The 12,537-nt window shown below is 38.9% G+C and overlaps 1 long non-coding RNA gene and 1 pseudogene across 3 annotated transcripts in view; one reads left to right on the top strand and one right to left on the bottom strand.

The window, feature by feature from the left end:
• LOC107033654 (uncharacterized) overlaps positions 1-12,537 on the bottom strand; it is a 347,930-nt gene that overhangs the window by 180,533 nt on the left and 154,860 nt on the right. The window lies entirely within an intron of this gene.
• LOC102541560 (small ribosomal subunit protein uS13-like) overlaps positions 2,003-12,537 on the top strand; it is a 91,392-nt pseudogene continuing 80,857 nt past the window's right edge.

The raw sequence follows: 12,537 nt of genomic DNA, 5'->3' as shown, positions 1-12,537 counted from the left end.
GAATTATCAGTTCAGATTAATTTGATATGTTGTTCTCTTGACTTTTTTGTGCTTAATTCAGATTTCTAATCCACCTAATATAAGTTACAACTAAAATATGATACCCCGTTTTGACTTCAGAAGACCCTTAGTAAGTGAATTTATATTTTACTCATTACAAAAGCACTTTATTTGAAAAATAGGGGCACAGTCACATGAGAGATATGTTTCTTGAAACTACAAACAGTGTCACCTGTGCAGTTGAGAACCCCTGAGATTCAGCACAAGTTTAGCTCTAGAAAGTATGCTCATTGGAATTCTGAGTCAGGAAAGTCTCTGAAGAGGAGACAGTAACAGAGTAAGCATCAGGGTATTTGGATCAAAAGAGAACAGAGAATTCATTGCAGGAGGTAAGAGGGAGAGCTGAGTCTGATTGACCTCATATAAGAGTTGCTTACAACAAAATTCAACTACAATTGCAACAAACTCTTAGAATTGAAGAGCATTCAAGAGTCATTGAAACAGGGCTGTCCCAAGAGTTGAGACTGGCCACTTCTCAATGTCATCACTGTCACTATCACATGGTCATACCTACCTTCAGGGTCTTTCTTTAACAGTTAAATGATCAAGTTAAATCAAAGAAGATAAGAATTTTTACTTGGCAAATCACAGTATTACTCATAACTGCATCAAGACATAGGACTATTTTAAATCAGAGCTGACTCTCTTTTAACATAAGCCCCACGGAAAAATGAGTTGTAGCCACAGCTAACATCATACTCAGTGGTGAAAGACAAAGCTTTTCCTCTACGATCAGAACAAGACAGTGACGCCTGCTTTTGCCATTTCTATACAACACAGTACTGGAAGTCTTGCCAGGGTAAGTAGGCAAGGAAAATTAACAAAAGAAATCCAAATTGGAAAGAAAGATGAAAAATGTCTCTGGTTGCAGAAACATGATCTTATATACAGAAAACCCTAAAGACTGCATTAAAAAAAAATTAGAAATAAACAAATTCTACAATTGCAGGATACAAAATGAAAATGCAGTAAAACTGAACAATCTGAAAAGGAAATTTTAAAAATTCCATTTAAAAAACAAAACACTTGGGAATAAACTTAGCCAAGAAGGTCAAAGACTTATACACTAAAACTGCAAAACGCTGTTGGAAGAAATTGAAGACAACAGTGGAAAGACATCCTGTGTTCATAGATTAGAATATTTAATAATTTTAAGATGTCAATACTAACCACAATGATCTAGATTTAATGCAATCCCTATCAAAATTTCAATGGCATTTTTTGCTTAAATAGAAAAATCCATTCTGAAATTAATATGGAATTTCAAAAAACTCCTAAATAGCCAAAGCAATCTTGAAAAAGAATTAAGTTAATGATTCATATTTCCTGATTTCAAAACTTATTACAAAGCTACAGTAATCAAAATAGTACATTACTGCATGAAGAAAGACATACAGACCAGTGGAATCAAATGGATAGGCCAGAAATAAATGTTTAAATATGTAGTAAAATTACTTTTGACAAGGATGTCAAAACCACTCAATGGGAAAAGGGTAGTCTCTTCAACAAATGGTGCTAGGAAAACCTGATATCCACATGCAAAAGAATAAAGCTGAAGCCTTATCTTACACCATATGAAAAATTAACTCAAAATGGATCAAAGACGTACATGTAAGACCTCAATGAAAAAACTCTTAAAAGAAAAAGGGGAAAAACTTCATTACAATGGATTTGGCAATAATTTCTTTGATACAACACTAAAAGCAAAGGCAACAAAAGTAAAAATAGCTAAACTGAACTACATCAAAATTAAAAGCTTCTGTGCATCAAAGAACACAATCACCAAAGTGAAAAGACAACCTACAGAATGGGAAACAGTATTTGTAATCGTATATATGATGAGTGGTTAGTATCCAGATACAGGAAAAACCTCTTAAAACTCAACAACAAAAAACAAATACCCCAATTTTTTAAAATAGACAAAGGGGCCACTGCAGCCATTATGTCTCTGGTAACCCCTGAGAAGCTCCAGCACGTTTTGCAAGAACTCAACACCAGCATCTATGGGTGGCGGAAAACTGCCTTCACTATCACTGCAATTAAGGGTATGGAGCAAAGATATGCTTATGTGGTGCTGGGGAAAGCAGACATTGACCTCACCAAGAGGGCAGGAGAGCTCACTGAGGATGAGGTAGAACATGTGGTCACCATAATGCAGAGACCACGCCAGTACAAGATCCCAGACTGGTTCTTAAAGAGAGAAGGATGTGAAAGATGAAATATACAGCCAGGTTCTGGCCAAAGGTCTGGACCACAAGTTCCAAGAAGACCTGGAATGACTGAAGAAGATTCTAGCCCACAGAGGGCTGTGCCACTTCTGGGGGCTTCGTGTCCGGGGTCAGCATACCAAGACCACAGGCCACCATGGGTGTGTCCAAGAAGAAAGACATTTGTGGGCATTGTCTGTTAACAAATAGTTTATACAGTTAAAAAAATGGAAAAAAGGCTTGGACATTTCTCCAAAGAAGATATGCAAATGGCCAATAAGCACATAAAAAGATGCTCAACATCACTACTCATAGGGAAACGCAAATCAAAATTACAGTGAAATACCACTTCATAGCCATGAGGATGGCTACTATCAAGAAAAAATACAAGTGTTGACAAGGACATGGAGAAACTGGAACCCTTGTGTACTGCTGGTGAGGATGGAAAACGGTACAGCTGCTATGGAAAACAACATAGCAACTTCTCAAAACAAAGAAAAAAGAAAACAGAACTACCATGCGATCTAGCAATTCTACTCATGGATTTATATTCAGAAGAATGGAAAGCAGTGTCCCGAAGAGATATCTGTATACCCGTATTCAGAGCAGTATTGTTTATTACAATCAAGGGGGAGAAGCAACCTAAGTGTCTATCAATGGATGAAAGGATAAACAAATATGGTGTATACATATAATGGAATACTGTTCAGCCTTAAAAAAGAAAAAAATTCTGACACATTGTGACATGGATGAACTGTGAGGACATTTTGCTAAGTGAGATAAATCTGTCACAAAAAGGCGTAAGTGTGTTATGATTCTCTGTGTATGAGGTATCTAGAGTACTCAAATTTATCAAAACAAAGTAGAACGGTTGTTGCCAGGAGATGGTAGGGAGTTACGGATCAACAGATATAGAATTTCAGGTTTGCAAAATGAAACTATTCTGGAGATTGTACAACAATGTGAATTTACTTTACACAGCTTACTGAATTGCAAGCTTAAGTATGGTTAAGACAGTAAATTTTGTTTTATGTATTTTACCCCAATTAATTTTTCAAAATGCGTAATAGCAGAGGTGCAAAAAACTTCAAGAGCCTAGCCCAAGGGCTTCTTTTGTGCCTCACTGATTCTCAATTCCTTCAAATACTTGCCTAACTCCTTGTTTGCTCCAAGAGAACTTATCTGATGAATCTCAGTCTCCAATATTTTCTACTTCAGTATTATACATGGTACCTAAGAATTCTGAATAATGTCCACCCCAATCCAATGTTCTGCATCAGAGTTTTTCCATTTCATCTTCAGATACTTTCACACCCTATGAGCACTTCTGTGCCAATCTATAAAACCATGAGATTCCAAGGAGATGATTAAGGAAAGGGTTTTTACTCAGCTCACCAAAAAGTTAAAAAAAATAACAATAATAACAAAACACTTCTTATTAAGACATTCTGGTTAAATGAAGAACTAATTGGAAATTCTTCAACTATTAACAAGACCTCGACCTCACAACATTTTGTTTTTTGAGGCACACTTCAAGCCCCATAATCTATTATGATTATAAAATGACCTATTTCCTTCCTCCCCACAAAACTGGACTGCTATTTCCAGTTTTGGTAATGTAAGCTCTACAAAACCGTATTTTCTTTTCGGTTACAAATTTTGCCTTTAAAATCACCATATTTTCTACCCCACCCACAAGCATTTCATGAAGTGTCTTACATACAGATACTGCTTGATTTATGAAGTCAGTGCCTAGCCAGTTTTCCCTCACCCACTCGTCATGAGAACTATTCCAACTCTCTCAGATCCCTCTTCAAATTTCACTTGTTTAATGAAGCCATTCCAAGAAGGCAGTGAATTGGACATTGGGGACATAACAATGAAAATTGAAAGAAACTGCCAGCCACGTCACTTTAGTATAAATCATTTATCCTCCACCAGGTACATTTCACCCTTGCAATTTCTCAGGCTTACCTTGATTGTCAGCTCACAAAGCTCAAATTATGTTTCTATCTGCATTTCGTCATCTGCACCTGGATTACTGATACCATGGTATCATCCACTTACCTTCACTTACTGTAAAGATTTCCTTATTCGCCTACTTCTGTGGACACCTTGTGCTTGTATATTCAACATCACCTGGAAATACTAAATACAGGCAACTTGGAGAATAGGGAGGAAGGGACTCAATGAGGGCTTTTAGTTTTATTGACTTTAATTACGAACAAGTCATTGATTGATTGTAGGTCTCAATTTCTTCATTTACTTAAAATAATATAAGAGGGATCTTTAAGTTTTTGCTTCTACATTTCTTAGAGTACACTGAAGCTGCCATTTAAGGGAGTTCAAGGTACATTGATTTAAGTAAGATAAAAATTTCTATCTCCCTTACAGTTTAGAGACAGCCAGTCTAAGGTTAGTGGGATGGTCCTGCCCTGCTCACCAGATGACTTCTATCCTGAGTCTAAGGTGTCTTCTCAGGCTGCCAGCCTTAGGTCTGTATCGCAGCCGGATGGAAGAAGCAAAGGCAAAAGGCGGGGCATATCCATTCCTCTTATGATCATGATCTGGAAGTAAGTCTTTGGCTCACATCACACTGGCTAGAACTTGATCACATGGCCATGAAAACAAAGGGGAGATGCGGTCTCTACCAGGATGCCCAGCCTAATGAAACTCAGGAGCTCTTCTGTTAGTTTAGTAGATCATACATGTTTCCATACTAACTAGAATGCTAAGAACTCTGAAGGATCTGAGACTTTATTGCCATTTGCAAGATGATCAGTTTACCTGGCGCAGACTCATAGATACTGGCAAAAGAAATGAGTCTTTTGGGTCGGGAACAACGGTTCATCACTCATAGCAGTGCAAGTAGCATGTGCATAACAGTATTTCCATCAGGTTACCCTGACCTCCCAAATCCCACAGGGGTAACATGATGGGTCTGGATGATTCAAGCACACATAGCTGGTCACATTATGGGAGTAGAATTTTGAATTTAGGGAACCCAGGTCATTTATAATGGCAGTAACACGCCTGCCTTTTGCTCTGGAGAAGGTCACATTCTCTGTCTCCCAAGATTGTTCACTACAGAAACATCATTAAAAATATAGTCCAGGTATCAAGGAGTTATTACCTCACTCACAGGATGTACAGAAATGAAAGAGACTCATAGAGAGTTATCTCCTAACACAGGATACGGTTAAGAAAGACACAGGATGCTATCACTAATTATGCTGAGACAACAGTAAGAACCAGGACTTTTCCAGGGAAACCAGGGCACAGGTTCATCATAACATCAGTGGACACCTAGCAGTCTCTGCCACATATTCTAATTCTGTAGTAACTGCCATCTGAAGTGATATGAAGGCCAGCAGTTCTTTAGGGACCAAGACATATGTGAAGAGAACAGTGCCCAATGTCAATATTTTCAATTTTCACAACTAGTTCCTTAAATCTCATACATCTTGTGTTAAGATCTTAAATATACTTTATGTGATGTGAGCGTGGAGTAATTTAGTGCGAGGGCTCTAGACCAGGGCACCAGGCACCTGAGATCGAGGGTCAGAGCTTCTATTACTTTGACACTAAGCATCTTTTAACCTCAATTTATTTATTCTGTATAATGAATTACTCATGCTTTTTATGTCCATCTCAAGTTGCACTTGACCTCAGCCACTACCATGGTCTAGTAAGCTCAAGTGAAGGTCATGTAGAGGTCACTGGATAACCTTCTGGCTAAGGTGTCAGCAGTTCCACTAACACTCAGAGCACTCCTTGCCTCCTTTAGAAGATATTTCTTGTGTGTGTCATCCAAAATAATAAATGTTCTTTCTCTTAAATGTGTTAAGTTTGGGTTCAATTTTTTAAATAAATTCAATAGGAGCTAGATGAGTTAATTGTACCTTTTTTTCAGTTAGGTTTACCTAGATCCTAACTCTCCTCTCATCTACCAAGTTCAGTGGCTGTCCTGGAAGTGGAGTGAGTCTGAAGCAGCCTCCATATGGACACAGGAGGAGAGACTGGTGGCACTTGTGCCAAATATTTCCATCCTTGATCTGAATATCCCCTCCTTGTTTGCTGCTATTTGATCCATTTCTTTTCATCTCGCTGCTTCAAAGGACAACTAAAGAGTGAGAATTTTTTAAATCACTCCCTTAATAAAGACCTAAGCAATACTTTACCTACTGCATTATCTCCTTTTTTAATCCACGATCTTCAGTTAGCTCCACGAATTCTTTGGTGCTTTCCTGTCTTTCGTGTTTTAATTATTTTCCACTATTGGTTCTGAACTTATTTCAAAAGGCTTTATAAATTTTGGTAGTAGAAATGGGGTGGAGAGGAGTCTGCCGACATGCCTAATGTCTGGTCTACAACTTTGCTGTATTTCCATCCTCATTTCATTTTCAAAAACCATTTTTTTCTTACAATTGTCTTCTTTTTTGTAAATGAGTCTTACAGGATTTCAGTTCAAAGCACTTGTCCAGGTCTGGGTCTCCAACTGTAGTATTTTTAAATACATACCCCAGGCTTCTTGTGCGCGTGTTTTGTTGTAAATTGTCTTTTCAGTATCTTCCTAATTAATGTCCTTATTTTAGAACAATTTCCATTTTATAATTTAATTTTTCACTTCATCTTCTTCATTTTTATTCAAACTCACAAATGCATATGATTTAGGAAGCAAAAAGAACAGAAGGGCTTATAAAAAAAAAGCCAATAATTTTCTTCTCCATGCTTCCCCACCCATGGAGTCTTAATCTCCAGAGGCAAACACTTTAAACTGCTTCCTTTTCATTTTTGGGGGGCTCACCTTCAAACACTTAATTAGCACATTTATACCACTATTCTTGGCTGTTGGCCTCCTGCTGTGGTAGATGAGGATTCTGGTCACTTACCTCGCTCCCTACCTCCCCGAATCTCTCTCTATATATACAGATTTATCAACATAAGTTTCTCCTGTGAAGATCTCTGCAATAACAACACAACTACTTAAACCACTGTTTCTTGGCCCATGCATTATCAACATCTTGGCTCCCCACTTCGTAAGACAACAGGGCAGGAAAACTCACACCTCTGTCTCTTCCCCTCCTCCCTTCCATCTCCTATCTCCATCGACCATATCTACACTTTTAACAAAAGCAGAGTTGATACTGTTTACAATTTGTTCTATAATCTTCCTACAGTTTCCCATGATTTGTCTACAGGCTGATTCTAGAAGATGAAAAGCAAGAAGTGATACCTGATTCACTGTGGTCATGTCAATTATGAGCTGCATCAAAAGCTGGGGCTCCATTTCCTTTTCCAGTGTCATGCTTCCCAATTACAGTAGAATTTACTTAGAATTAGTTCAACTGGATCTTTCGTTTTTCACAGTTTAGCATTTTCCTTTAGCACATTCTCAAACATTTCTAGGTTCACAATCATATTATCTATCCCTTCATTCTTCCTTTCTTTCCTTGCCAAAGGCCACCCTTTTGGAATCTTCCTTTCCATAATACGGATTAATTGCTTTCTATGCCTGGCATACAGACTTCCCATCACTGCACTCTGGTCTAGATACTCTGTTTCCTGCTTTCTGTATTTTTTTTTTTCTTGATGTGCTCTTCCCCCCCCGCCCCCAGAGCATATCCTCAAGGAACTCTCTACAAAAGAGAATCTCAGTCTGAAAACATTCATTCTACCATCACCTATGATTTACTGGCTATTATCTTGGAGCATACAATGCTGTTCGTAAGGAATCTAATCTCACTCCTTTGTAGGCAACTTTTCTTTTAACTTCTCCATAACCCACTTTTTGGGATGTTCTCCATATCTTGGTGTTCTAAAATGTCACAATTACTTCTTTAGGTGTCTCTTTGCACATTCACTGTGCTTAGCACTACCTGAAACTTTTCATTCTGAACATGCTGTGTTCTTTTTCAACTCTGGGAAGTTTTCCTCTGGTTTCTTCTGTTCCACAAATTTGCTAAATCCTAGTCTCATTCTCTCCTCTAAATTCAAGACTCACTTCCGTCCTTGTAATCTTTTCTGTCAACAGCCTCTCCCTAGATAATTTGATCATCTCCTGTGGCCTAAATTCCCTGACATCCGATGACTCCTACTCCTATTTACATCTCCAGTCTGATCTCCCTCCAGACCTACAGATCCTGTAGACCTATGAATCCAACTGCCTATTTGTCTGCATGCTTGGATGTCCAACGGACATCTCAAATTTAACAAGGCCTAACTAAATGTCCTGATGTCTCTTTTCAACCTTAATATCTGTAACATATCCATCTGCACAAGTCAGGAACACCACCCCCTTAACTGCATAACAAAAAATCCACAAGTTGTCTGTAATTCCTTTGGTTCCCTCTCACCGAACAGCAGATTCAGCAACAAATCTAAAATCTTCCCTGAACCTGAACACTTCTCACCAACTCCACTAATCAACACCAAAGTTATCTTTTCCCAAGACCAGTATCACAGGAGTATATAATCTGGCATGTAAGTGCACATGTCCCTAGAGTCCAACTGACTGGCCTGGTTTCAAATTCCAGCTTTACCACTAAATATTTATGTGAACTTGAGCACTGTCATTAAGTTTTGTGCCTCAGTTTTCTTATCTGTAAAACAGGGATAATAAAATTATCTCCCTCGTTGGGTTGCCATGTGGGGCACAGGATAAGCCCAGAGTAAGTGTTCATTGCCTTGATTATTATCACTATTACTGAAATTACCTTCCTAACTAATTTTCTTGATTTCAGTCCTTCCACCGTCCAGCTGAGGGGTGGCAAGGATAAACAGGCAGAGCACAGAGGATTCTTAGGGCGGTGAAACTATTATGTCTGATACTATAGTGGTGGATACGTGTAATTATACCATTATCCCAGCCCACAGAACATAAAACACCAAGAGTGAATCCTAATATAAACCATAGGCTTTGAGTGATAATGACGTGTCAACCATGTATGTTCATCAAGTACAACAAATGTGCCATCCTGGTGGAGGATGCTGACATGGGGAGACTATGCATGTGTCGGGGCAGGGGGTATATAAGAACTCTACACTTGCTGCTCAATTCTGTGGTGAACCTAAAACTGCTCTAAAAAATAAAATCTATTTTAAAAAAAAAAGAAGATAAGCAAAACAGGAAAATCCAGTCGGATGCACCCTGAAACACACACACAAAAGAAAAAAATCAGTCAGGCTCAGTTCAACTAATACCAACAGATGGAACATATGCCCGTCTCCGCTTAAGTCCTTCAGTGGGTCTGGGCTGGGTTTCTGAGACACTTAGATGAGAATTCATGCAAAACAGATTTATTTGAAAGTATTCCCAGGAAAATGTTGGCAGAGTAGGACAATGGGACAGAGGGAGAGGAAGCCACGAGGGCACACCACCAAGTCAGTCCCACAAATGGTAACCTTCTCTCAACCCCACAGGGAAGCTGAAGACAGTGCTGGTCGCTCCTGAGGGTCACTCCCTTTAGGACAGGGAACCCTTGTGCAGTAAGAAGTCCACCAGATGGCCCCCAGACCGCCCTATACCACGGCCATGGTCATTGTATACATACAAACCCGTTCTTCTCCGATTACACACACTTGCTGCAGTGAAACGCCGTCTACATTTGGATCTTGGTAGTAAGCTTTTGATTTCTTTTCACTATTTCCCCACTGCCAATTCGAGTCAATGGAACGTGTAAAGTAGGTATTCAAGGCTTTGACACAATTAGAATTGCAGAACAGCTAATACAAGAAATGACCCCAAGTGGGGCGTAGAAAATATGTGTTGAATTACATGGAATGCTTTCAACAATGTTGCCCTCCACAAATCAGACTGGCTGATAATTTAAAAACCTCTGCAAACAACAGAAAAAGGCATAATAAATAGAACAAAATCCTTCCTATTTCTTTCAAGGTTTAAGGCACCAGGAAGCCTGATTCAGCAGGGGCCGCCCACCAACCCAACACTGCAGCCCATCCTACTTCAATTATTTCTACATCTTCACTATCAAGTAATTAATAAGCCAAGCTTCCAGAGACAGGATCACAGTGGCCATGTATCAAACAGACGTGGCGCGCTTTCCCTCCACCTCCCACTGAAACAGGTAGCGCAGCGTGTCAGCACTAAAAACAGGATATTAAAGCCCATTCAGAGTCTCCCATCATTAGATGAGGAAAATAAATCTGGCACTAATGCTTGGCGATGATTTCCTTAAGATGCTGCTGATCCCGCTAAATCCCGTATTTCTGCTGTTAAAGGTTAACAAATGTTCACATCACAAAATGAGCCTTAGAAACACAAAGAAAAATATTCCTTTGGTCTCAGAATTTGATAATAATGGCCTCTTTTCTCATAAAGTGACCCATAAAGCCCAAACAAATGCAAACCCAAGTACATCTTAGTGCAGAGGGCTTCCTCCTCTGTTTGGGTTATTGACATCACCCCTCCACGGTTTTTTTCCTTTCTTTCTTTCTTTTTGACAAGCTGAGATAAAAATAACAGCTCTCTGAAACAGCTGGGTTCACAACTCAGTCTGAAAAGTCTCATTAAAATGTCGCTTCATTCATTAATTTTGAAATTATGTTATATCAGCTCTTGCCATCTCAATGTGAAAGTCCTCAAATATATATGAAAAACTTATTATCTTATTCTTCTGCAGTGTTTAAAAATTAATAATGGGGAAAGCCCAATTTTCAACTGGCCACATGATAGAATTAGACTCAATGAATTGCAGAGATTTTACGAAGTTCAGGCATCATTAGTAATTTTAACCCCCTCTGAACTTATGACTAACATTCATATTCTGTCAATATCATCATATTAAAACTCTTGGCATTATAAAGCTAATTTTACAAACCAATTTCTTATTAGTTGTCATACTCCATATTGGGTAATATTTTCATGTTAAGCATTAAGATAGTCTCTCATGGCTGAATTCTTATTGAGAAATTGAATTCTGTTTAAAACATCAGTTTAAATCTCTGGTACACTGACATGAGCTTCCATATTGTGTGTTTTGAGTTTAGTTTTTATATTGTTTGATTTTCATTTTGATGAGAAACATTATTTTAGATTATCTTCTGTTAGAAAGTTGAGGAATAACTGGTTTAAGTCTAAAATACACACTCTATTGTTTATACAGCTATTGACTTCGAGGAAGGTGTCAGGAATACTAGCTTTGCTGTGCACATCTGGTGAGTTCTCATGGAGTTTACGACAATCATCTTGAGAATGAAGGAATGGTTACACTACCTTGTGATCAGGGCTGTTAGAAAGACAAGCTCTGTAATTTGGACTTTCTTCTCCTGACAGGGCAAATGTTTTATTTTATTTTGTGTCCAGCACAGTTCCTGGCACATAGTAAGCACCTGATAGCAAGGAAGGAAGGGAGGAAGGAGGTAGAGAAGAGCTGGTGTTCAAAAGTGTTAAGGTAGACAGATAGCTAGATGGGAGCAGAGAAAGAGGGGCATAGAATAAATGCCAGGAAATTATACACCTTGCAAACAATGGGGGTCCTTGAGCAGACAAAGAAAAGCAGGAACCTCCAGACTGATAAGAAACCACACATTTTGGGTTGACAAGTGTCCTGGAGGCAAAGAAAGGTGGGATAAGGCAGGACTCTTCCGCCTCTGAATGTAACCTTTTGTTCATTATGCCCTCATGACAATAAAATTAGCCTTGCAGATAAAAAGCACCCAGCATGCACCGATGCCATGACCCTTCCAATCTAGACTGAACAAGGACAAAAATCCCTCCTCCCCTCAGGAAGGTGAAGCTGGGATGAAAATCAGGAAATACGACCCCAAGTCCCTCCCTCCTCAATGAATATTCCGCCCATTCATTTTACAACCCAAGCGACCAGCTTGCCAAAGAAACTCAGCCCTTGAGAGCACACCATCGCTAAATGAATCCTCACGTTACTTTCTTGACCTCCATGTCTTATCTCTGAATTCCTTCTGCAATGAGACAGGAACCTACTCTCTCTGGTAATAAAACTGCTTTGAAAACTAAATTCCACACATATAGAAGAACTCCATACTATTACTGTTTCCATCAGCACCAGGAAAGTGGCTGACCTTCGTATGTGATTAGCTGTACTTAGAGCAAGTCCTCCTCCTGGTCAGGGCTCTGTTCTCTCAGTAGGACTGAATTAACTGTCTCCTGTTAAGGCCTGACAACCCCTACATTAAAACAAATGCACCTTCTTAATCAGACGGAACAACTGTTGCTTACCTAAGTTTAGTCGACAGGGGAATAAAAGCCTTTCCATTTTACAAAAAAAAGTAG

This window comes from Vicugna pacos, chromosome 30 (assembly GCF_048564905.1).
Source record: "Vicugna pacos chromosome 30, VicPac4, whole genome shotgun sequence".
In the NCBI taxonomy this organism is placed as follows: Eukaryota; Metazoa; Chordata; class Mammalia; order Artiodactyla; family Camelidae; genus Vicugna; species Vicugna pacos.
This window is presented reverse-complemented; position numbering and strand designations above follow the sequence as displayed.